Source organism: Sceloporus occidentalis, unplaced genomic scaffold (genome assembly GCF_023333645.1).
Source record: "Sceloporus occidentalis isolate IW3139 unplaced genomic scaffold, rSceOcc1.0.p SCAF_3, whole genome shotgun sequence".
Lineage (NCBI taxonomy): Eukaryota > Metazoa > Chordata > Lepidosauria > Squamata > Phrynosomatidae > Sceloporus > Sceloporus occidentalis.
The window spans coordinates 170009431-170032670 of NW_028316983.1; positions in this window are offsets into that span (position 1 = coordinate 170009431).

Consider the following 23240-nt stretch of genomic DNA (forward strand, 5'->3'; position numbering starts at 1 on the left):
ACGCGTACTGGGAGGAAGGGCCGTGAGGAAGGTAAGAACCTTCCTAACCCTAACACGGCCCTTCCTAACCCTAGTACGCGTGGAGTGCGTACTTTATGGCAGTTTGTAACCCGCCTATGACTTTTCATTGTAGCTTGTGTCACTGATAAGAAACTCTATTAGAAAACTCTTCCAAATTTTTCTTGCCACTTTAACCCATTGGTTTAGATTCTGGAAGAGAAAAAGAAAGGTTGTTGCTTCTTAATCATGTCTTCCTCAGGCTAAGCAGAGCCAGATCCTTCAACTGTTCCTCACAGGACGAAGGGGCTAAACAGACCACCCCTTTGAAGCAGCTTGCTGCCACCCCTTTCAGTGCTGGATCAGGACCGTGGCAACTACATGCTGCGGCCCTGATCTGGCCTTTCCCCAGTGCTAAAAGGAACAGCAAAATGGCACTCCTTTTCATGCTGGGGGGGGGGGGGGGGTAAGGTGTCTTTGTCACTGCGGTGGCACTTTCTGGCACTCCTTTGGGTGCTGCATCATCCGGACCCCAGTGCCGAAGGAGTGCTGGGACACCACCCATCATGCGGTTGGGCACACAGCATGATGGCATCATCAAGGCAGCATCGGGGCATGTGTTATGTGGATGCCATACCCCCACTCTGCCCTGAGGCTGGTGTATAATACCAGTCTGTACAGCCTCCAAATTTCCAAACAAGGACTAGTGATATTTCTAAAATATACGGCCTCTATATGGTATATAGTCATATTTTTTTGACTGCAGCTCCATGGTTGAGTGTTAATAGCGTGCTAGGCAGAGAATGAAAGACTCAGTCTTTCTTAGACTCGAAAGGGAGAGTGATAGTGTAACAATACAAAGAAGAGGTTTGTTCTTATTCTCACAATTCCTTATTTGCATGCTGATGAAAAATCAGCAAAGAGTTTTATGACTAAGTGTAACAACGCTCTACGTAGTAAGCTTTAATTATACTATCACTCAATCAGTTACATTGACGCTTGGGTGCTAATAGACATACTGTATTTCCAGTCTTTTACAAAAGACATGTATGCAAGGGAATTTGTACTGTTCTGAATAGCTGCAATCTGATTTCACTTCAGAGCTTGGAAAAATTATGTTTTAGATAATAATTTCCATAAGCCCTCAGCAACATGGCCAATGACTATGCTGGCTGGAAGATTCTAGGAATAGTAGCCCCCAGAAGTAACTTTCCAAACTTTGAATATGAAAAAATGGAATATTAAAATAACAAAAAAAGTAAGTAATCACTTGTCAGGATAGAAAAAGAGGGCAACTACATTTTACAAGAAATTTGAGGAGGAGCACATGAAAAAAATGTGCCACAAGAAGTGAATCCAGAGTAAGATGATTGTCCAGTTCAGTTTCAGTGTAGGCTAAAAACAAAAAGTGTTATCCAACAAGAGTTGATTGTGGAATCAGGTGAAGGAGAATTTGGAAGGAAGGACAACCATTGCTTGAGAGAGAGGTCAGTAGACTGAGGTCAGTAGACTAGAAACAGACTCATCAGAAGGTCCTGTTTCAGGGCTGATTTACTTCAAATTACGCAATAGGCATGCTTTGCCCATGCCAGAACTCTCTTAGTGGCATTGTTTTTGCTTGTTGTGCACCTTCAAGTGGCAACTTACAGCAACCCTAAGGCAAAGTTGTCACAGGGTTTTCTGAGTCTGAGAGTGTGTGACTCACTCAAGGTCACCCAGTGGGATTCCATGGTCAAGTGGGGAAATGAACCCTGATCTCCAGAGTCCTGGTCCTATGCTCAAACCACACTGACTCTCCATTAGTAGCATGCACATATGTAATTGTGGTTTTGTGCACGCATATTCCTATTTGGACAAGGCACAGGAGACTATTCTCTTGCCCTCATTTTCCATCCCCAAACCTCCTCCTGAACAGCTATCAAGCTCCAAGAGGTGCAGTGGTGGAGGCTGCTTACCAGTGGGGAGTGGAGGGAGGTGTCAGACTATTTAGACCATGAAGATACTGCTACTCTGGGAAGGAAAACGTACACTACATCTGTGAGTGTACCTCATTTCTCTTCTCCCTCTTGTCCACCAAGAGTCAGCCCAACTGCTAAACCATGGTCTGAAGCATCTCCTGCACCCATCCCCTGCCCATTGGTAAGCAGTAGCCTCTCACAGAGCTTGACAACTACCCTTGTTAGGAAGGGCATAGATGAACTTCATTCTGATGTAAGATTTTAGCCACAATGTCACTCTGGATTATTGATTACAGAGTGTATATGACTGAGAAGTAATTAGTTTACTGCTGTTAAGCTAATCTATTGGCTGCTGTTAAGCTAATTTAGAGTTACAAAATTAGTGATGACATCATTTTTATTGTAAATTTTACTCCTTTGTAAAACATATGGCCATATGGTGGAAATGCAAAAGAACCCAAAAAATCAACACTTAAATTCAGCTATTTAATAAAAAGAAGTACTCATGTAACATTATAACCCTATGGCAGGAGAAAATGCAGTGCTTTCTAATGTGTAGTTTATAGAAAGGCCAAAGCCTGCTTTTGAAATATCACTTTCTTGCTTCAGACTTGATACATCCAACAGCTTCTCATGGCTTCAGTTCAATCCACACTTGAACCTTAGTCTCTGCTGATAACTCTAATGAATTTTTCATCTCACTGTCTTTTGGCTCTTAACACAAAACTGTAAAGTCAAATCCATATTTGGGTCACAGTTCACCAGTAAGGCATTGCTTAGAAGCACTCTCACATTTGTTCCAGCTTGTTCATGTTTCTGTGTTTTCCTCCCTTTATTTTATCTACTACAGCCCAAATTTAATTACTAAAAATATTTAAATTCTGCTCCCACACAACAAGTCTACCATACTCCTAGAGGTATAACAAGCAGAGATAGAAAATCTATGGCTGTCATTATTTTGGCCAGATTAATCCTCTGGAATTCTTCTCCTCTTCAGAATGTCTCCCGAATAAAATCCTGGCAGCTTAGTTTTCTCCCTCGCCTTCTTTTCCTCCTTTGTTTTCATGAATAATGTTGAACTGCATTGCTTCTTAAATGTCTTGTAATGAAGAAATGTATTATTAGAGGTTGAATTCTCTTTATAGCAAATAGAATTGCCACTGGATAAGTTAATTTCTTTTCTTACATACTGATTTTTGCTTTTAATTAAGGTAAATAGAAAATTGTAGAGGAGGCACCCTGGGGCTAGGGCATCCAGCGTGTGGACGCTGTGCCCTGGCTCCTGTTACAGGCTGGCACAAAGTGCCGGTCTGTATAGACTCTATGTTTGCTTTTCTTCTCCTATGATATATTTGAAAGATACAGAATTCTATCAAACAGCCATGCTTACTCTTTACTGTAACCAAAGGCCACTAATTTCAGCTTATTTTTAAGTGCCTAACCTTTGTGGCAGACTTCGACATGTCCTGGTCAAAATCCTATTGTTATTAATATACACACCCAACCAGAATAAAATGAATTTATCTACAGCAGGGGTAGGCAACCTGCGGCCCACGGGCCGGATGCGGCCCAGCGAGGCCTTGGGACCGGCCCCAGCCCGGTTCTGCCGCCGATTGCCGCTGGGGCCTCTGGCGTCTCGCGCAAGGGGCACGGTGGGGCAATTGTCTATAGAAGCCTCAAAAACATGCATTTATCTTAACATTTTTTTAAAAAATCAGCAATTTTTTTCACGTGTCCTCCATTTTTTATTTAAAAAGTGCCCTCCATTTGAAAATTTTGTCCTACATTTGTTCCGGTTTATTTATTTAATTAATTTTTAAAAAATTATTTAATTATTTATTTTTTGGCTTCGGCCCCCCAGTTGTCTGAGGGACAGCAACCCGGCCCCTGGCTCAAAAGGGTTGCCTACCCCTGATCTATAGAGATTATCACACTGGGTACAGGACATTACTGTCTCGTCCCTGTCCCGTCCTTTCCATGTGATCGTGGGAAGGACTTTCATATGACATTGCACTTATCTGGACATTATCCTGTCTGGAAAACTGAATGACAGTGATCATGCAAAAACTCTTCAAATGTCGTTGTGGTGATCCTGTCATTGTCCCATCATAGAAGTGGCATTGCCCTGGCATTTTGTATTAATGGAAGTTCATGTTAATGCAATGCCACCTCAATGACAGGATAATGACAGGATCAGCACATATAATATGAAAGGCTTTCACGCAACCCCCCCCCCCCCCCCCACGGATGGGACAAGGATGGGAGAGTGATCTCAACCTTGTCCTGTCTGATTGATAATCTCCTATCATCATTCAACAGTGGATTTAATGGATCTAATCTTGTTAGGACTAACCAACAGGTTTCTAACAAATGTAATATAGAAAGGGGCATCAGTGCTGGCAAAGATTTATAATTTGGTAAACTTTAACACGTGTGATGCTATCAGATCCTTCAAAGCAAATCACAAGTTTGGGTGATACAATTTCGGGCTGCTTCAGGGCTCTATATAGTTAATACTAGATACCGCTTCGCCAAATTTAAACTATGGAAACTGTAGTTTTAATATTAAGGAAACTTATGGTTTTTCATGCATACCTAGTTTCAGATCAACTGCTAAGAAGCAGTTAAGTGAGAACTTTATGTTATTGTGTTTTACAGACCAGAACTTTATCAATTTATTTTCATGTTAGTTACCATAAAAGCACCCCTTTTTCTCAGTGTTCTTTCAAATTGTCACCTTAAGATTTCATCTATTTCATCTGTCTCCTGAGCAATAAATGTATATAAAAGCCTCTGCCTTCACAAGTCTGATGTTTATGTCTTCAGTTTTGTGCTCTCCCTGAGCTAGCCAACAGGACACATCTCAAATAGATATCTAAGGTGCTTTACAGAACGCCCAAAAGTGGAGCTCTGCTGGCGCCTGTGTTTGCTGCGCCAGGGAACCACAGTGGACAAACTGCGCAATTCCCTGGTGCAGCAAAAAGAACCCACAAAAAGCAGGTTCTTTTCACGGCGTGGTTATGATGCTGCAAGGCGCCAATGGCGCACTTGTTGTGTCATTACCATGCTGCGACGTGCGGACGCTAAGCGTCCACAGCGTCAAAATGGCGGCACCCATGTGTATAGGGCGCCACCATTTTGACATACCCAGTACATCCTAGGGGTGAGGCCTGATTGGATGCTGCGTCCTCGGCCAACCCCTAGGACATACTACACGGGCCTTAGCCTTGGCTGGAGCACAGACACACAAGGAATGCTTGTTGGAGGAGCACAGAGACACAAGGAAAGCCTTGTTGGTTTCCACACAGGCCAACAAGCAGAATATGAAGGCAATGGCTACCTCTCAAATTAACTCTGACCCCTGTGTTCTTTATAAATATTGGACTATTGAAGAAGCTAGATATCTGAGTTTATCTTACCAAACTCAGGAAAGTTCCTGGCTTTTAGTATGATCATGTCATGCCCAGCCTGGAGGACGGCTTGGAGGACTCAGAGGATGAGCTAGAGCCCCTGGGACCTGAACCTGTAATGGAGGAGCCAGAGCCCCTGGGGCTTGAACCTGTAATGGAGGAGCCAGAGGCTGGCCCTAGTTCTGCTGGAGCAGAGTCTATGGCCCCTCCAGAGATTCAGCAGTCAAGTTTGCCTGGTGCCGAGGCTGTGGACACGGAGGAGGATCTGGGCAGTGTGCCTACCTTCAATGAGCGTCGAGCTTCTTGTCTTGACTACCCGGAAACCTTGACCTTGGACTGCTTTATCGACCTGCCTATCTGTTGCCCTGAACCTTGGACCGTCTGACAATTCTCTTGGTAATCCCTTTTGGTAGAACTACTGTGAATCTCCAGGACTGTGTAGCTTACACTGACTTTGCTGTGCTGGGAGGGGAGAAGCCAAAGGAGCCAGAGACAGGGTCTTTCCTCTAAAAGAGTCAGATATCCACTGGCAAAGAACCACACATGCTCCAGGTGCTTAAGAAGGCAAGGAGCCGGCCTTCAGCTGTGTCTGATTACGAAGACGCTTCTGATAAAACCTCCGAGATCTTCGAAGGCCCTCTCTTTCTGCTTGACGCTCATTGAAGGTAGGCACACTGCCCAGATCCTCCTCCGTGTCCACAGCCTCGGCACCAGGCAAACTTGACTGCTGAATCTCTGGAGGGGCCATAGACTCTGCTCCAGCAGAACTAGGGCCAGCCTCTGGATCCTCCATTACAGGTTCAAGCCCCAGGGGCTCTGGCTCCTCCATTACAGGTTCAGGTCCCAGGGGCTCTAGCTCATCCTCTGAGTCTTCCAAGCCGTCCTCCAGGCTGGGCATGACAGATCAGCAGCTTCTTCAGAGTACTGTAACTCCTGCTCATACCTCATATGGGCAGCCCACATGCATTTGCCTATGTGTGGACTCACCACTGAACAACGGATTTAATGGGTCTACTGTAATTCGGACTAACCAAGGGGATTCTAGCCAGTGTAATATGAAGGGTGAGTCAAATCTGTCAAAGATTCATAAATCTGACAAGTGCAATACAGGCGGCACTAAAAGATTCTTCAGATCATGTTATGGATTTTTTTTCTTAAATCTTTTTATTGTTTAAAAACAATATAAATAAACAAGTAAAGAAATACAACTTATTTTGTCCAACACCCTTCCCCCAACCACAGATATAAAATTATATGTTAACAATGTAAAAGAATTAATCAAAAGCTAAGCTTCATATCTTCCAAATAATCTGTTTAAACTGTGTGAAATATTAAATTATACTTAACTACTTCTCATCACTAAGTCTACTGTTAATTCCTTAAGAAATAAGGTAAACAACTTAAGAATCAGATCTGAACTCTAATCATCTTTTTTTTTTATTTGCACCACTCCAAGTATTTTCACAGTAGATTAAGAAAATCTGCCATTCTTGGTTGACTTTTTCAGAAAGGTTTCCATCAATTGTTTTAGAAAGCTTGTCCATTTCACAGGCTTCCAGTATTTTTAACATCCAGTTGTCTATTGATAGTATTTCTTTTGATTTCCACATTTGTGCCAGGAGACTTCTTGCCAGTGAAACCATGTAAAGATTTATTCTCCAAAATTTAGATCTTACTTTTATTGGGATGTTGTGGATCATATTGAGTAAGTACAGCTCTGGAGTGAAATGATAGGAGATGTTTAGAATATTACACATTTTACTATGAAGCATTTTCCAGAACATTTTCATCACCAGGCATGACCACATTGTTTACTCCATGGCTCTGACTGGATTAGCTGGGCAAGCACAGCTAAATGCTTACAAAGAGGGGTGGGTTGCATCTCCAAACAGATATTCCTCTGATCTCTGTACCAGTGAATTATTTTATATCCTCCTCCAAGCCTCAACTCTCGATTCTTCTCTCAAAGAATCAATTCCCAGATACTATTGCCTCCATACCTCCTCTCCTTGGAGACAGTGCAGGATGTCCAAATGCATATGTCTATTCACCCCGAGCCGCAGGTGGAAGTAAAGCGTGTCTCAAGGAAGGAGGTTTATGTTACAACAGTGCCCATGCATGCTTCGTTGCTACTGCTTTTGCTATGTTTGGGGGCGAGATTTTAAAGGACCCCCACTCCTACACCCACTCTGTTCCTGCTGTCACTGCTCAGCAAATTATGGATTTCATGTTCAACAGTGGAACAGTCTGTCTTGGAACATGGTGGACTCTTCTTCTTTGGTGGTTTTTAAACATAGGTTGGATGGACATCTTTCAGGAGTGCTTTAGTTGTGTATTCCTGCATGATAGGAGATGGCACTTGGGTCTCTTCCAAATCCAAGATTTGATGACTCAGTTATTATTATTATTATAATAAATAATAATAATAAAAGATTTATTTCTAGTCTGCCCTATCACGGAGAATCCGGGCGGGTTACAAGGTTACAATCAACAGATAGATAGATAGATAGATAGATAGATAGATAGATAGATAGAGATAGAGATAGAGATAGAGATAGAGATAGAGATAGAGATAGAGATAGAGATATATATCCCTATGCCCACTCCCCGATCCCAATGCTAAAAACAAGATTAAACAGTCATAATATAAAAATAGCAGAACAATATTTGTTGTAAGCTACCTTGGTTCCTGGGTCAGGAGAAAGGTGAGGAAATAAATAAATAAATATCAGCCCATCACCTGGCTCCAATCATGAAGACTGGGTAGAGACTCAAAGGGATTCTGCTTGTGCTTTAACTTTGGCCCAGGGAAGCGATGTGCAGGCTCCAATACTAGGGTTCAGGAGCACACAGCAACTGCACGCTCCGGAACCCTAGTCTGTACTGGCGGCGGCATCATGGTGGCATCCTGCCCACATAGGTGCCGCCATGATGACGATGATGATGATGCTGTGCAGCATCCGCCTGCCCGCACCAGGAAGAGATGTCATAAGGGCTGCGACACAGCCTTTATAACGTCTCAGGAAGGAGATGCATTTTGCAACTCCTTCTTAGAGCATATCATTCCCACAGCAACCGCACGGCCAGAGGAAAAAGGGGCCGCCCTTTTCTATTGGGGTGTCCAGGGGCATGAAGCCAGACGACACCCCTTTTCCGGGCCAAAGAGGAGCGGCATTTTGCCACTTCTTTTGGCCTGGAAAAACGCTGGATTGGGGCCACAGGTTGACCATCCGGTTACTGTGGCCCCAATCCAGTGCTTCCAGGGACAGCACAGACCCACCCCTTTTGGGCTGGGTTGTTCAGCCCCTTCGTTTAGAGGGCTGTTTTGGAGTGGCCTGACAAGCTCAAAGAGAGCACACATCTCTAGCTACCAAAACTTGGAAGTTCACTTATACTCAGGGATTGCACATTCTCCTATTGAAATCAAGCAATAGGGGCTTTTGCATTACCCTACATGAGGTGGTATTAATGTTCTGGGCGCTGGAACAAAACAAATATTATGCTTGTCATTTTTTTAAAAAAAGTGTTTTTTCAGTTCTCCAGCAAAAGGCATTCCTGTTATGAAAATATACAAAATACTTAAATGAAAATGTTATGCAAAGCTGGCTTCTTCTTCTGTAGCACACCTGTTCTTTAAGTGCCTGTTTCTCCTATAAAACCTTTTGGTCTCATCTAGTTTTCTCAGAATTCCAAATGTATATGTGGAAATTATCATTTCCAAATCCCTGTATCAAATTGCTGAATTTTCAGTTCATGCAAAATCCACATTTGGCTTGCCTGCAGTTCTTTTCGATACGAGGGCAGAGGCCTTTCCTTAAGAAACAGAGGAGGAACTGACATAAGTTCCAGAGACTATTTTTTAAAAGTGTATTGCAGCGGCTGGCAACTGTTCAGTTTGTTTAGCTTGAAGCTGAGAGAAGACTAGACCTCAAGGTGTGTGACTGAAAGTGGTTATTAGAAGATTATATATGATGGCAGTAAACACAGGCAGGGTTCTTTGATGAACAGCCTGAGCAGAATTCTGCCTTTCTTAATTCTTAGGATTTTAACAGGTGCTCATTTGAATAAAGTAGAAGAAAACAAATGGATTAATATGACATGTTTACTTCCTGGAGCACAGATCTGCAAATTGCAGCTGTGAATCCATACCCCCAAAATACCATCACTTTCTATTATCATTATTATTATTATTATTATTATTGAAACAAAATTATCTTTCCTGTTGATTGACATATATTAAATATGAAACTCAGACTGAGTCTTTACACAATACGCACAACATAGGGTGTTGCCAAAAATAGTATTTTGATGTTAAATTCTTCCTCCTAACATGTAAGAACAATTACCCTTTTGGCATAACAAAATCACACTGAGTTTCCACATCCCTGCTGTCTAATGAAATTTCACAAAGTGCCAAGTTTGCATCACAAGGTATGTGTTCCCACATGTCAGTGAGGAAGACATGGATATGCCATTTTAATTTATATTCTATACTAGAAAAAATAGGTATAAATATAGTAATGTGTTATTTTGGAGGTCAGGCACATAGGTAAGAAATTTGTGCATAACATGAAAAGTACCCATGTGTTACCTTGCTTTGTTGTCCTACCTTCCCCCTTTTTTTGTAGGAGAAATATCACATGAGTTCCATATAAGCACTTCTGATAATGGGGTAATCAAAACTGTTCCCAATGATCTATTGTACTGTATTCCTTTAATCATGATATTCACTTTGATCTTGTTAACCTATTCTTTAAAAAATAAAAAGAAAGAAACCCTGGAGCATTCCTTGTCATTGATGGGCAAAACCCATCAATGCCTCCTAATTGTGCAGCTTTTTTACTATTGATTTAGGTGTGATAAGTCCCTCCTGCTGCAGTTCCAATATGCAGGCCATCACATATTGCACAAGTGTGATTATGCTCTTCTCCCCCTCCCCTTCCTATTCTCAAGCAAGCTATTATTTTTATTTCAATTTCTTTTCCTTTTTCACTTAATCAACTATGTGACTGCCAAATTAAAATTTTAAAAATTACCAAAAAGTATGTTGGGAAAGCCACAGGGCAAGAAGGTGGGATTATGAAAGCTGGCATGCAGAGCCCGGGACTATAGCTGCATCATGACACTTTTGAACATCTGTACATAAATGACTGTCTCCAAACCATTATGTTTGTGTTTCCGACATTAACACAATTGTGGCATCTTAGCAGCCTGGTATGATAATACCCTTGTATTGTTGCTATCTCTAGCATACAGCTGCATGGAAGCAATTCAATCAGTGTGTGTGAACTATCCCCTAATATGACAGCATTGCCACAGCTATAAACATTATAGTAAGCAGTCATGAAAGATGAGACAGCAATCTCAGTAGAGCCGCAGAGCTGCATTCTCTCCACAGATCCACACAGCTGGATAAAGCAATCATGGAGTATAGGTGGACAATTTTTCTTTCAAAGTGATTGGGAAGAAGTTTTGTTTCCCAAGCAGTTCTACACCTATATTTCTTTACCTCAATGTTGCTGTTAATTGGGGAGATCAGGTACCTGAATTTGGGGCCAAGCTTAGAGTCAGAGGGATCAAATGCAGGAAGCATTATCCTCAGTTGGCAGATACACTCACACATGTACAGAGAGAAGAAGTATTCCGTATAGAGAGAAGTATTACTAAAAGGTCAATTGCTTCATCTTGTTTTAGTTTGAAACAGCATTCCTTTTACCTATGTTGTCTCCTGTCTCTACTTGATTCTGTTAATCAGCTATCTGAGAATAATAGTTAATAAATTAGACATAGTGGGCTCTGGCCACTAAATGTTATGTCTCAATAGAGATCTTAGCCTTTATCAGGACCAATGCTTACCGTCTCTCAATTGGCTTTGAACCGTTGAGGAAGCGTGTGTGTGTGGAAGCCTGGTGTGCTTCCTTATCAGAGAATTGTCGGCTATCTCTAACATCACTGAATTGTTCCAGGAGAGGAGATTTCCTTTGAATGCAAAGTTTCCGTTCAGAGAAAATTCCATCTTCTGGAACGATTCAGTGACGCTAGAGGGGGCCGACAATTCCCTGACGATGAGCAAGCTCACCAGGCTTTCACACACATGCGCTTTCTCAACATTTTAGAGCTGATTGAGAGATGGTAAGCACTGGTGTAATAATCTTTTTAATCTCAGTGGTAGAGCACATGTTCTGGATGCAGAAGGACCCATGTTAAGTCACTCAGATCTCCAAGTATAGTTGGAAAATTCCTATGTAAAAGCCTGGAACAGTGCTTAGAAAAGTTACTTTGGGGGACTACAATTTCCCAAATTCCCAAACCAGTGTGACCAATGATAATTGTTTGTTTATTATTTGTAACAAAACAGGATGGCCAGTAGTGCAGAGAAAAATGTCAGGACAAACAATTTATGCCCAGTGGGATTATCTTCAAAAATGTTCTAATGCAGCAGAGTCCAACTGCAGCAAATCTAGGGACCTGTTTTCTGTCCTTGGTACCCACTGGATGCTGCTGCACAGACTGCCACCCACCCCCACACACACAGGGAGTAGGCTTTTTAGAATGTTAAACAGTGCAGTATAGTCTGTATCCTGTTTAAGAAATGAATTCCTCTCCTTCTGGGGAATAGAAGAAATATGGTCTGGGGATTCTGGAGAGGTGAAGAACCACAGGAACAGCCATTTCATATGAATGTGTTTAGTTTGGAGACATAGCTCACTGTCTGAGTCTATATAGCTAAAATGATGTAATGTCCTAATGTGAGCCATGCTCTCTCTTTGAAACTCCAGTCAGCAAAAAAAAAACTACCATTTATCTATAGCCAACCTTTACAGAGCTCATTGTTTATGGTTCTATTGTGGTAGCATGCCTCACTGACAACAGAACCCTATTTTCTACCTGACTGCTCTAGTAAAAATTGCATGGGGCCCCATCACACTATACAGTTATAGCACTATCATTTCATTTTAAATGTCATGGTTCCATCCTGTGGAATGCTGGGATTTGTAAGTTTTTTAGCTTTTGCAGAGATACCTAAAAATTATTTTGAGTATTCTTAGGAGTGGTACTAGCTTTATGAGTATTCTTACAGTGGTACTAGCTTTATGATCTGATGGTTGATGTCATACTGCAAAGGGAAAGAATGGGTTCTATATAGAGAAATAATTCCTGTTTTTCTTACATTATGTAAGCCGCCTTGGATCCCTTACTGGGAGAGAGGCAGGTTACTAATTAAACAAACAAATCATATTTAGAATTCTAGTCCTTCCCCAAACTATGAATCCCTAAATTCCATAGGATACAGCCATAACTGTGCAGGTGGAATCATAGTGCTGTAATTATGTAGTGTTAAACAGGCTGATGATTATCTTCCTCTAGTATCATCCAAAATCCACAAAACAATGATACCTTGCTTGGGCCAACCAAAATGCAAATTATACATGTTGCAAGCCTTCAAAGCTCCATTGGCTACTTCATCAGGCACAGGTATTCCTCTGGTATGTCAGAGTTGGGAACTTTAGGTGGTTCTTTGTTGCTGTTCTTCCCTTTGTTGTTGTTGTTGTTATGTGACTTCAACCCTTAGGGTTTCTTGATATTATGTATTCAGAGGAGGTTTGCCATTGTCTTCTCCTAAGGCTGAAAGTGTGACTTGCCAAGGTCACCCAATGGATTTCCATGACTGAGAGAGGATTTGAACCCTGATCTTCTGGAACTCCAGAATACATCCACACTGTAGAAATAATGCAATTTTAAACCACTGTAACTGCCATGATTCCATCCTACAGAATCATGGGGTTTGTAGTTTTGAGAGGCACCAGCACATTTTGGCTGAGAAGGCTAAAAGACCTGGTAAAGCTTCACATCCCAGGATTCCATAGGATGGAACTATAGCACTTAAAGTGATGTCAAGCTGCATCATTTCTACACTACATGCATCCCCAATCCAACATCTAAACCACTATGCCATGTTGAGTCTCACTGGGTGATTCTATACAAGGCTTTTTTTTTAATTACCCTTGTGCCCCCCTGCTTCATTCATGACATTTTATGCAGAATCCAAGAACATCTCCTTCTCTTTTGCAAGCCTCCTGTGTTTCCCCACTGCTTCTTCTGTCATTTGTCTTCCCAGCCTCCTCCCCTCAAAAGATGGGCTAAGGAGGGAGAGACAAGAAGAGCTGCCCCGTGCCTCTTGATGGGTAGTGCAAGGAGCTCTCCAACTAGAAGCACCCTTATACTCCATTCTTGGTAGCTCCCTGCTTTTTCCCCATTGTTTACAGGAGAAAAGGAAGGGCAAAGGGGAGGGAATAAAAGCTCCCCATGCACTTAATCAGGCAAGACGACGCTATTTGCTAAGTGTCACTTGAGATGGATGGCATGTCCTACCTCTTATGGCTGCATGAAAGCCTAAACCCAAGAAAATGATGAAGAGAAACTATCAGCAACTGAATGCAATGGTGACTTTATACAAAGAGGTTTTTTTCAGAGAAAGGACAATCAATCTAGTAGAGTTGTTGCATTTGGCTTTAGAAGAGAAGCTTTCTGTAGACAATGTTTTCACAATGTTATCTTTCTACAAAAGTATTACCTATTAGTTGTCCTCTGAACTCATGACAGTAAAGAGATGCTTAATATTCTGTGTGTGTGTGTATGATTCCCTCCCCCTTCTGTTCATCAAAACAATTAGGAACAATCTGTTTAATTGTTTAGAAGATTTTGTTGTTGTTGTTCAAGGGATGAGATTCCAGATAGTTGCCAGGCCTCTTTATCAGGCTGCATCCACACAGCAGAAACAATCTTGTTTCACATCACTTTAACTGCCATGGCTCAATGCTATGGAATTCTGGGAAATGTAGTTTGTTGTGGCACCAGAGCTCTTCCAGGAGGAGGAGGAGGAGGAAGAGGATTAACTTTATTTATATCCTACCGTTTCACCAACACTGAGGTTCAAGACAGCTTATAAATTAAAATACAATGCTGTTTAACATCAGCATTAAAATGGAATTAAACTAACAACAATATTTAAAAGCAATTTAAAGCATACAGTTAAAATGATTTTAAAATCATTTAAGAGATTTAATTGAAATGAAATGAAATAATTTGAAATAATTTATTACGGCACATGGCCAGCATAATAAAATTGGATGTAAGCTGTCTTGGGTCATGTGCAAGGAGAAAGTCGGGATATATATGTGTGTTTGTGTGTGTGTGTGTGTGTGTGTGTGTGTGTGTGTGTGTACAGTACAGTTAAAACAGGACAAAAGTACAGTACAAAACGCTTCTAAGGTGCATCTACACCAAAGAAAATGGCACCACTTTAAGTGCGGTAGCTACATACTATGGAATCCTGGAATTTGTAGTTCTATAAGGTCTTTGGCCTTCTCTGCCAAAGAGCACTGATGCTTCACAAACTACAGATCCTGCAATTCTGTAGCATGGATTCTGTAGCAAATTGGTGTCAAATTATATTAGTTCTACAGTGTAGATGCCCCCTTCAGTACTCAAAGGCCTGTTAGATTTTTTTTAAACCTACTGACGGAAGCCTGCTGAGAGGAGGACCACAGGGAAGAGGCCATTTGAGCCTCCCTAGGAAGGGAGATCCAGACTCTAGGGGCAGCTACCGAGAAGACCCTATCGCACACCAGCCATGACAGAAAAAATTGTGGCACTTAGAAAGGGGTCTCTTCTGAGAATCTCAGGGTCTAGGCAGGCATATATGGAGAGACATGGCCCTTCTTAGAGCCTGAACCTAAACCTTATAGGCCAGGGGTTCATAGATCATATAACTAGGGGGCTATACAGATTAGGAGAAAGGGGCAGCTAGAGGCCAACCCTTTCTCTCCTATATTGTTGCTGTGGCAACCACATGGTGTGGCAACGATCCACTCCAAAAAAAAAAAAAAAAAAAAAAATAAGCCGCAAAATGCAGCTTCTTTGTGTGCCACTACAGAGGCACCAAAATCGCCCTGGCAAGTTGCTGTGCTGTCCCTCATGCACCACGCCATTTGGATGCAGCGCATGAGGCATGTCATAACTGCACACTTTCTCTAAACGGTGGTGCACCAAGATGGCACCTGCGGAGCATGGTAGGGCTCGGGAGCATGCGGACACTCCGCTCTCCTGAGCCCTACTTTTGGCTCCAGGCAGGCACAAAGCACCGATATGTACTGGGCCTAACACTTTAAACTGTGTCTGGAAATAGACTGGCGGCCAACTGAGTTGTTGTAACAAGGGAGTTTGTGCCCTCTGTAGCCAGCCCCAGTTAACAATGCAGCTGCAGGTTTCCAAGCACTATTCAAATACAGTCCCTCAGAGGGCACACTGAAGTAATCCAAATGGGATATAATTTACTCATGTTTCACCATGGTCAGAATATCCTTGGCCATCATGTTTACTTTGCTAAGCACTGTATTTGAAAAAAATAGGATGAAACATTTTCCCCATTGTATAAATAGTTGGGTTATGGAGTATGGCATTGCTACACCAAGCTGCTGGATGTGATGGTTAGAGAGAATAATAGAGTTTAATAATCGCTTCCTAGCTCATTCTATAGCACAATAGACAATGTGCTGACAGTAGCTATTAATGCTATTTTTTTGCTTTCCTCTTAGTGGGTTAAAATCAATTTTCTTACATAAGCAAGGTTTCACAACACAGTCAGTTTTATTGATACCTAATACACTGACCTACCTGTGAATTCCAGGAGTCAAATTAAATCTGGAAAAACAGCAGGAGAGATAATACTGTGCCAAATGTAGACTTTGGTGGAGGTACTTAGTAAGATACCCTGTGTAGAAGAGTGAGAGAATGTTGCCTTTTTATCCTTAATAATCACTTAATAATCATTATCCTTAATAATCATTCATTTAGGGCATTAAACAATTTCTCACCATACCACTACCATGAATTTTCAACATCCTTAAGAGAGTTCATATTATCTCAAGACCTAAGAAATGAAAAAGTATTAGCTGTGGGCCTTTTGCTGTACATCACTAAGCTGTTTCATGCAAATATATGCTCATCTATGTGTGTGTACAGTAACTATAAGTAACTATATCTAGTGCACAAATTGTCCCGCATGAAAAGAAAAAACAAACACAAAGCATGCTTTAGTTCTTGCTTAAACCCTGTATCAGTGGCAGTTTCTGCAAAGCAATTGACAGCACTAAACTATTATAGAGCAACAGTTCATTTACGAATCTATCTGAGTTCATTAACTTAGTCCAATTGCTCCCACACCAACATGAATCCCAGCTGAGTGACATTTAATAGCAGTGGAAGGCCAATTCCTGCTGCTTCATCAAATTAATGCTGCCAAAATTAGTACCTCTCCAAAACTGGGCTTCTCCTGTTTTCACCAGGATTACCTGATAAAAGTTGTTGCTGTTAATAAACACTTAATGTACCTAGTTTCCTTCACATTTTGCCAAATGTACACATTATCATTTTCCCAACTGCACACATTTTTTCCTAATTGTACATGTTCTATCTACACTTGTGAAAAATCCTTGGACTATATTGCTCATCAGCTCTTGCCAATGTAGCAAAGATGTTGTCAAATCAAATCTGAAGGTCCACATTGTATCAAAAAATCTTAAAAACATGGTGTTCCTTAATCTAATTTCCTGCATCCAAGTTGCAGAGGTCATGGAAAATAAAAGGCACAGTGGGAGCCTGCATATTGAATTGGCACATTGCTTAATCCAGCTCAAATATGAAGGACAAATGCTTTTCGCTCCAAATTCCATCTCTCCTGTCTCATAGTGTTAGAGCCCTGCCAAGTTTAGCAACATGGCTGATAGGAGTGATAAACATTCCCTCATGTACTTTCCAGAAGACACAGATAAAAAGTGTGATATATGTGCAGATGAAAGAGATCCAGTACAGATCAGAAAGATGTCCAACTCCACCACAAAGTTTTGTTGACTATAAACTGGAAGTACATCGGATCAGTATAAGGAATATTTTCAAACACCTCTTGGTTTTCATGAACATCTTATTAATCCTACTGAAAATCATGAAAAGATCAGGGTTGTTGTTTGAATAAAAACAGCTATAGAAAGTTTAGGATTGCCAAGATCATTCTCCCTGTTTTCTGTAGTCTTATTGTTTGAAAATAATGATTTGGGTCATGGAATATTTTGTTATGAGTCACGTTTCTCCTGCTCCTGTTTTAGTGACTTCTAAAAACACAATACTTACCCAAAGTGACAAACGAAATCTATTACACATTATATTTTATACTTGAAACAGTTGAAGGGGAAGCATTTCACAATATCTCATAGTGAATTTTGTCTGTCAGTACACTTCTCCGTGTAGTGTATAAAATATGTATAATATGATGGTGTATTATAAATATTTATAATACATTCACTTAACCTCAATCCATCAAATAAATTCAGTTATATATGGAGAACTTTCAGGGGAAAGAAATAGCTTTAACAAAATTGATAGAACTTTGAAATGTATTGAAACCATTATACAGTCAGCCCCCCATATCCACGGATTGTTTATCCAGAAAGTTAAGCACCCACAGTTTGAAATTATTTTTAAAAATATATAAATTCCAAAAAGCAAGCCTTGATTTTGCCATTTTATATAAGGGGCACCATTTTACTGTGCCATTGTATCTACTGGGACTTGAGCATCCATGGGCTTTGGGGGTGCTGGAACCAAACTCCTGCAGATACCAAGGGCCCACTATACTATCACATTGTTCTCTTCATTAATTTATAGTGAAACTCACCCCAGTACTTCAAGCAACAAAATCCAGGGGTGCAGCCCCTACTCAGGTTGTATTTCTTTTGGAAGTCACTGGAGGTCTATTCACATTTTTAATGTTTTCTTTTTATTGACAGAGAGACAGGGTGAGCATGAGTGGAGACACACCTTAAACCTGCCAACAGACAGACAGTGTTCCTATATCAGATCTCTGAGAAGTACAGTAGTTTGCAAAGATTGAATTCCTTTTTCTGGACCTTTCCTTTCTAAACTGAAGTTTGTCTTTTACATGGAAACTTCTGGATCACCTCTTGTTTATCCAGGAAAAAGGCATGCTTCTCTAGTTTTTCCTGTCCAGAACATTCTGAAAATGGCCCTGACTGAAGGAGCAATTGTCCAATTCTCTAGTTTCCATGACAACATACTTGTAGTTTACCTGACAGATATAACCATTCTCCTGGCCTATTGATCTCCACCTGCTCAACCACCAATCTGATATATTATCCTAAAAATATTGATTTTATATATTGAGATATAGTAGAGGCCATTGTTGAATAGACATGTGCAACATACAGGAATCAATTTATGTTTAAAAGAACATATGCTTAACTTGATTTTAAGTTGTTTCAGCACACATTATTTGTTTAGTAATTCATATGATCTTGAATAGCTTTATTGAAAGTGTCATTTCCAAAACTGAATCTTTGCTCATAACATGTAATTCAAACCATTTGAAATTAAGAATTTGAATGGTTCAAATATGCAAACAAGATTGGAATTTGTTTAAGTTTTTAAAAAAAATTTCTGGCTCTGTTTTTAGAATAATACTTATATGCTATATATTTAGGATTGCCAGAGTGAAAACTAGAGTGGGTGCCTTTACTTCCAATGATTGTGTAGAAGAAGGAATTCCAGCAGATTTTACTTGTTACCTGGTGGCGTGACAAGCACCAGCTGCAAAAATACCTTCTTCTTCATATTACATCCATTAAAGGTTGTCACTTTGGCAACCCTATGACCCATTCCTTTATATTAGTAAATATGGTTAACAATTGCATAGAATGGGGATAGCCAAGATAGTAATTGAAGAGACTGATAGTAATTGATAGTAATTGATAGTAATTGAAGAGACTGGTGGCGCAGTGGTTAAATGCCTGCACTGCAGCCATTCACTCAAAACCACAAGGTTGCGAGTTCAAGACCAGCAAAAGGGCCCAAGCTCAACTCAGGCTTGCATCCTTCCGAGGTCGCTAAAATGAGTACCCAGACTGTTGGGGGCAAATTAGCTTACTTGCTAATTAGCTTACTTGCTGTTCACTGCTATGATCTTTGGAATAGCGGTATATAAATAAAACAAATTAAATTAAAATTAATTACATTCATTCTTCTGTTGTTGTTGTTGTTGTTGTTGTTGTTGTATGCCTTCAAGTCATTTCCAATTTATGGTGACCCTAAGGTGATCCTATCATGGGGTTTTCTTGGCAGGTTTCTTCAGAGGGGGTTAGCCATTGCCATCCTCTGAAGCTGAGAGAGTGTGACTTGCCCAAGATCACCCAGTGAATTTACATAGGATTCAACCCCTGATCCCCAGAGTCCTATGCCTCATTCCCACTTACAAATAAATTGGTTGCTGAGTCAAATCTATAATTCGGTTCAGCAGCAGAGCATGGTTCTCACTATGGTTTGTGCCAGAGCAGGCAGGCCGGGGAGGATGGAGGAAGCAGGCCAGTAGGATGGAGGAGGAAGGCTGGGGGAACAGAATAGGTGGCCTGGAGGACAGAGAGGCAAGGGAGGACAGAGCATGTGGCCAGGAGGACGGAGCAGGCAGCCGAGGAAGATGGAGCAGGCAGCCGGGGAGGACAGAGGAAGCAGGCTAGGGAGGATGGAGGCGACAGGCCAGGGAGGCCAGGGAGGACGGAGAGGCAAAGGGAGAGGCAAGGGAGGCTGGTGATGGGAGAAGGCTGGGGCCATTGCAGCTGCCCCCCATCAGGAGCAGATTCAAATCTGCATGGTTCCCACTTGGGCTGAATCGAGATTTATTTCAAAATAAATTGATTTAACCCAAAAGAAGCAGAAGAAAACAGTGTCTTTTTGACGCAAGTTAAATAGGTCAAAAGCATGGCCCCCCTTTCCGAATCACTGAAGCAATTCAGATTAAGTGGGAACCATGCTTGTTTAAACCAGTTCGTACCAAATCACAATACGGTTTAAACGGTAGGGGGAATGAGGCCCAAAGCCAATGCTCAAACCACTTAAAACTAGCCCAATGCTCAGACCTCTCACTGTCTGCCATGATATGTCCATTGTTTCACTAGTGGGCCCACACAAGCCAGTTCTTGGTCACTGAGCCCTAAAAGCTCTGGCTTCATATTTTCCCCTCATTATGAGCCACTCACTACACATAGTGAGGACCTTTCTACAGACTGTTGGCTCAGATCATAATTCATTCCTGAATCCAGCTGAGCGCTTGTCTCTGCCCCTGCTCAGAAACTGCTCAAAACCTCTATCTGACCACATACCTTTCACTGGTCACTTGGCTCCTCCTGGGCTACTTTATCTGGAACTTCACCTTACCTGCTTTTACTCATGCCCAAAGAACATGGAAAGTCCCATCTGAAGGCTTAGTACAGATTCTTTGAGGACCTAAATTGGTTTTCAAATTTCAGGTCCTTCCTAATGCATCAGATGTCTCGAAATCTCTTAATCATCATGGCCACTCTTTCTCTAACCAGCATGGCCACTGGACACATTGATTGTGGGATTCTGGGCATTATAGTCTCCTCAAAAGGTGCTGATATTTATCTAATAAGTTGCTTTTAAAGCACTGAAAGGTGAGAAATAACAGCTGTTCAAACTGATTCAACAGTTTTTGGAGAATAGGTTTTAAAAAACAAATTGAAATACCTCTGGAAAATGTTCAGAGATCATTACATTAATGCAATGTACATTTACAAAGCCAACTCTTCCTTCTGCTTAATCAGAGGTCGTGTCATTTTTAGATAGAATTTTGTCAGGAGGTGTTTATTTTATTTTATTTTCTCTGCACTACTAATGTTTTAATCAGGATTCCATTTCCTTGCTGAAATTCTATCCTTTCCAGCAAACTGAAGTCCAGGCTTCCTTAATGAGACCACTGCTAAATAATTCACAGTAGTTGAATTTTACTTTAAGGAGGGGGTGCGTAACAAGATTTGATCAGTGAATGTTTGAGCAAGGTTTGCCTCCCCAGCATTTATCAGGGGCTTAGCAGAAAGAAACTAAGCAGCCCTTGCTCACGACCTCCTTCTTTAATCAACACTGATGGAGAGATTAGCTCCACAAAATTTAGAGGAAGGGAAATTCTCAGTATTTTGTAGCCTAACCATCTTTTGCTCACTTTTTATGTGTGTATATATGTATAGTAAACTGATGCTATGTAATCCTGATCTCCATGTTATTTTACAACCTTGGAACAGCAGAACTGCATGACATTTTGAAAATGATACCTGCCAGGTGTCAGCTGCTGCTCAAGACCAGTCAGGGGTGTTTTGTAATCCCAATGGACTGATGCTGGCCTTTGCTTCAGAGTTACTGTGCAAAGTAAAAAGGACACTCTTGATAGAAAATGCATAGCTACCAGATAGAAACAGGCAGCTTCTCCAAAGTTCTTTTAGAATACCAATATCCTCTTCCCAGTATTCTCAACCCTCTGGCCTGGCTGTATCTGCTATAACATATGCAAAACAGTGTACATGAATCTGCCTGGCTTTCCTTTCATCACAAACTTACTTACTCACTGAACATAGGATTGCCAACTGATCAAAGAAATGGCACAGTATGCTCCTCTGCCAGTGACAGCTGTGCTTGCAGAAATCACTAGGTGAAAGTTTTCAAACCATGGAAATAAATGTTATTATACCAGTCTAAAAGCACTCTAAAACAATCCTAAAATCCAGTTTTCAAACAGTTAAAATAGCAATTTCAAATATTGAATATCAGGCAGAACAGCACTTTTTGGCTGCCCACTGGAAACTTCAAAGAGATAAGGGCAGCCTAATTCCTTGAGCTGGGAGTTCCACAATCAAGGTACTGCTAGAGAGCTGCATCCACACTGCACAATTATAGCAATTCGTTACCACATAAACTGCCATGGTTCTGTCATATGGGATCGTTAACTCTCCTGGTTTCATAAGGTACTTGGAATTCTCTGCCAGAGAGGTCTAGTGCCCTAGAGAATTCTAAGAATTTCACCAAACTACATATTCCAACATGGGATTTGAGACAGAGCTATGCCACATAAGAAAGAGCCATGGTGATGAAAGGAGTATTAAACTGCTACAGGTGTGCACAGTGAATGCCTCCCTTTGGACACTGGTCAGCTGTTAAGTTCTCTCTTTATGTTCAAGTGAACAAACAAGACTCCATACAGATCCATAATCCAGACAGGCAGTTTCAGTCTACAAGCATAAATGAATAGATTACACTCAAAACTCTATCAAGCAGGAACATAATAGATAATAATTAATCAATACAGTATGTGTGTTCTAGCACACTATCTTACAGCAAATATTAGTAACTGATTCAAGGACAGTGGGTTCATAGTTTTCCCCTTGTTCTAGCTACTCACTACACACAATGAGGAACCTTCTGCATATTGTTGCCTCAGATCGTGACTCATTCCTGAATTCAAGTCTGGGAGAGTAGCAGAGATTATCATTGTGACTTCCAGCACATGCCCAGAGTGCAAAAGGAGGTGAGCTTACCATTTATATAATCACCCAGAAAGAGACACATATCTGTATGTAGCTGTCTGTGCTAATTGGTATATAGGCAAATTTAGATAAAATTACTGAAATTTAAACAGCAAATTTAAGACCTTGGAGACATAAGGCTTTGGGACTACAATGCCCAGTATCTGTCACCCAGAACCCCCCATCATGTAGGATACTGGGAGTTGTAGAACAAGTAATTGGTCTAAGCTCTGAACACTTCATCATAGTGGGGAAGACTATCACTAACTGGCTTGTGTATCTGCTCAATCTGCTGTCCAGAGCTCACTGGTGATGGGTAAATGTATAGCTCCTGCTCTCCCTTCTTTGTTCAGATTGGACTGAATTCAGAGGCAGAGCCATGTTAGTCTGGAAAATATCAGTATGCAAAAGGATCTTGTAGCACTTTTGAGACTGAG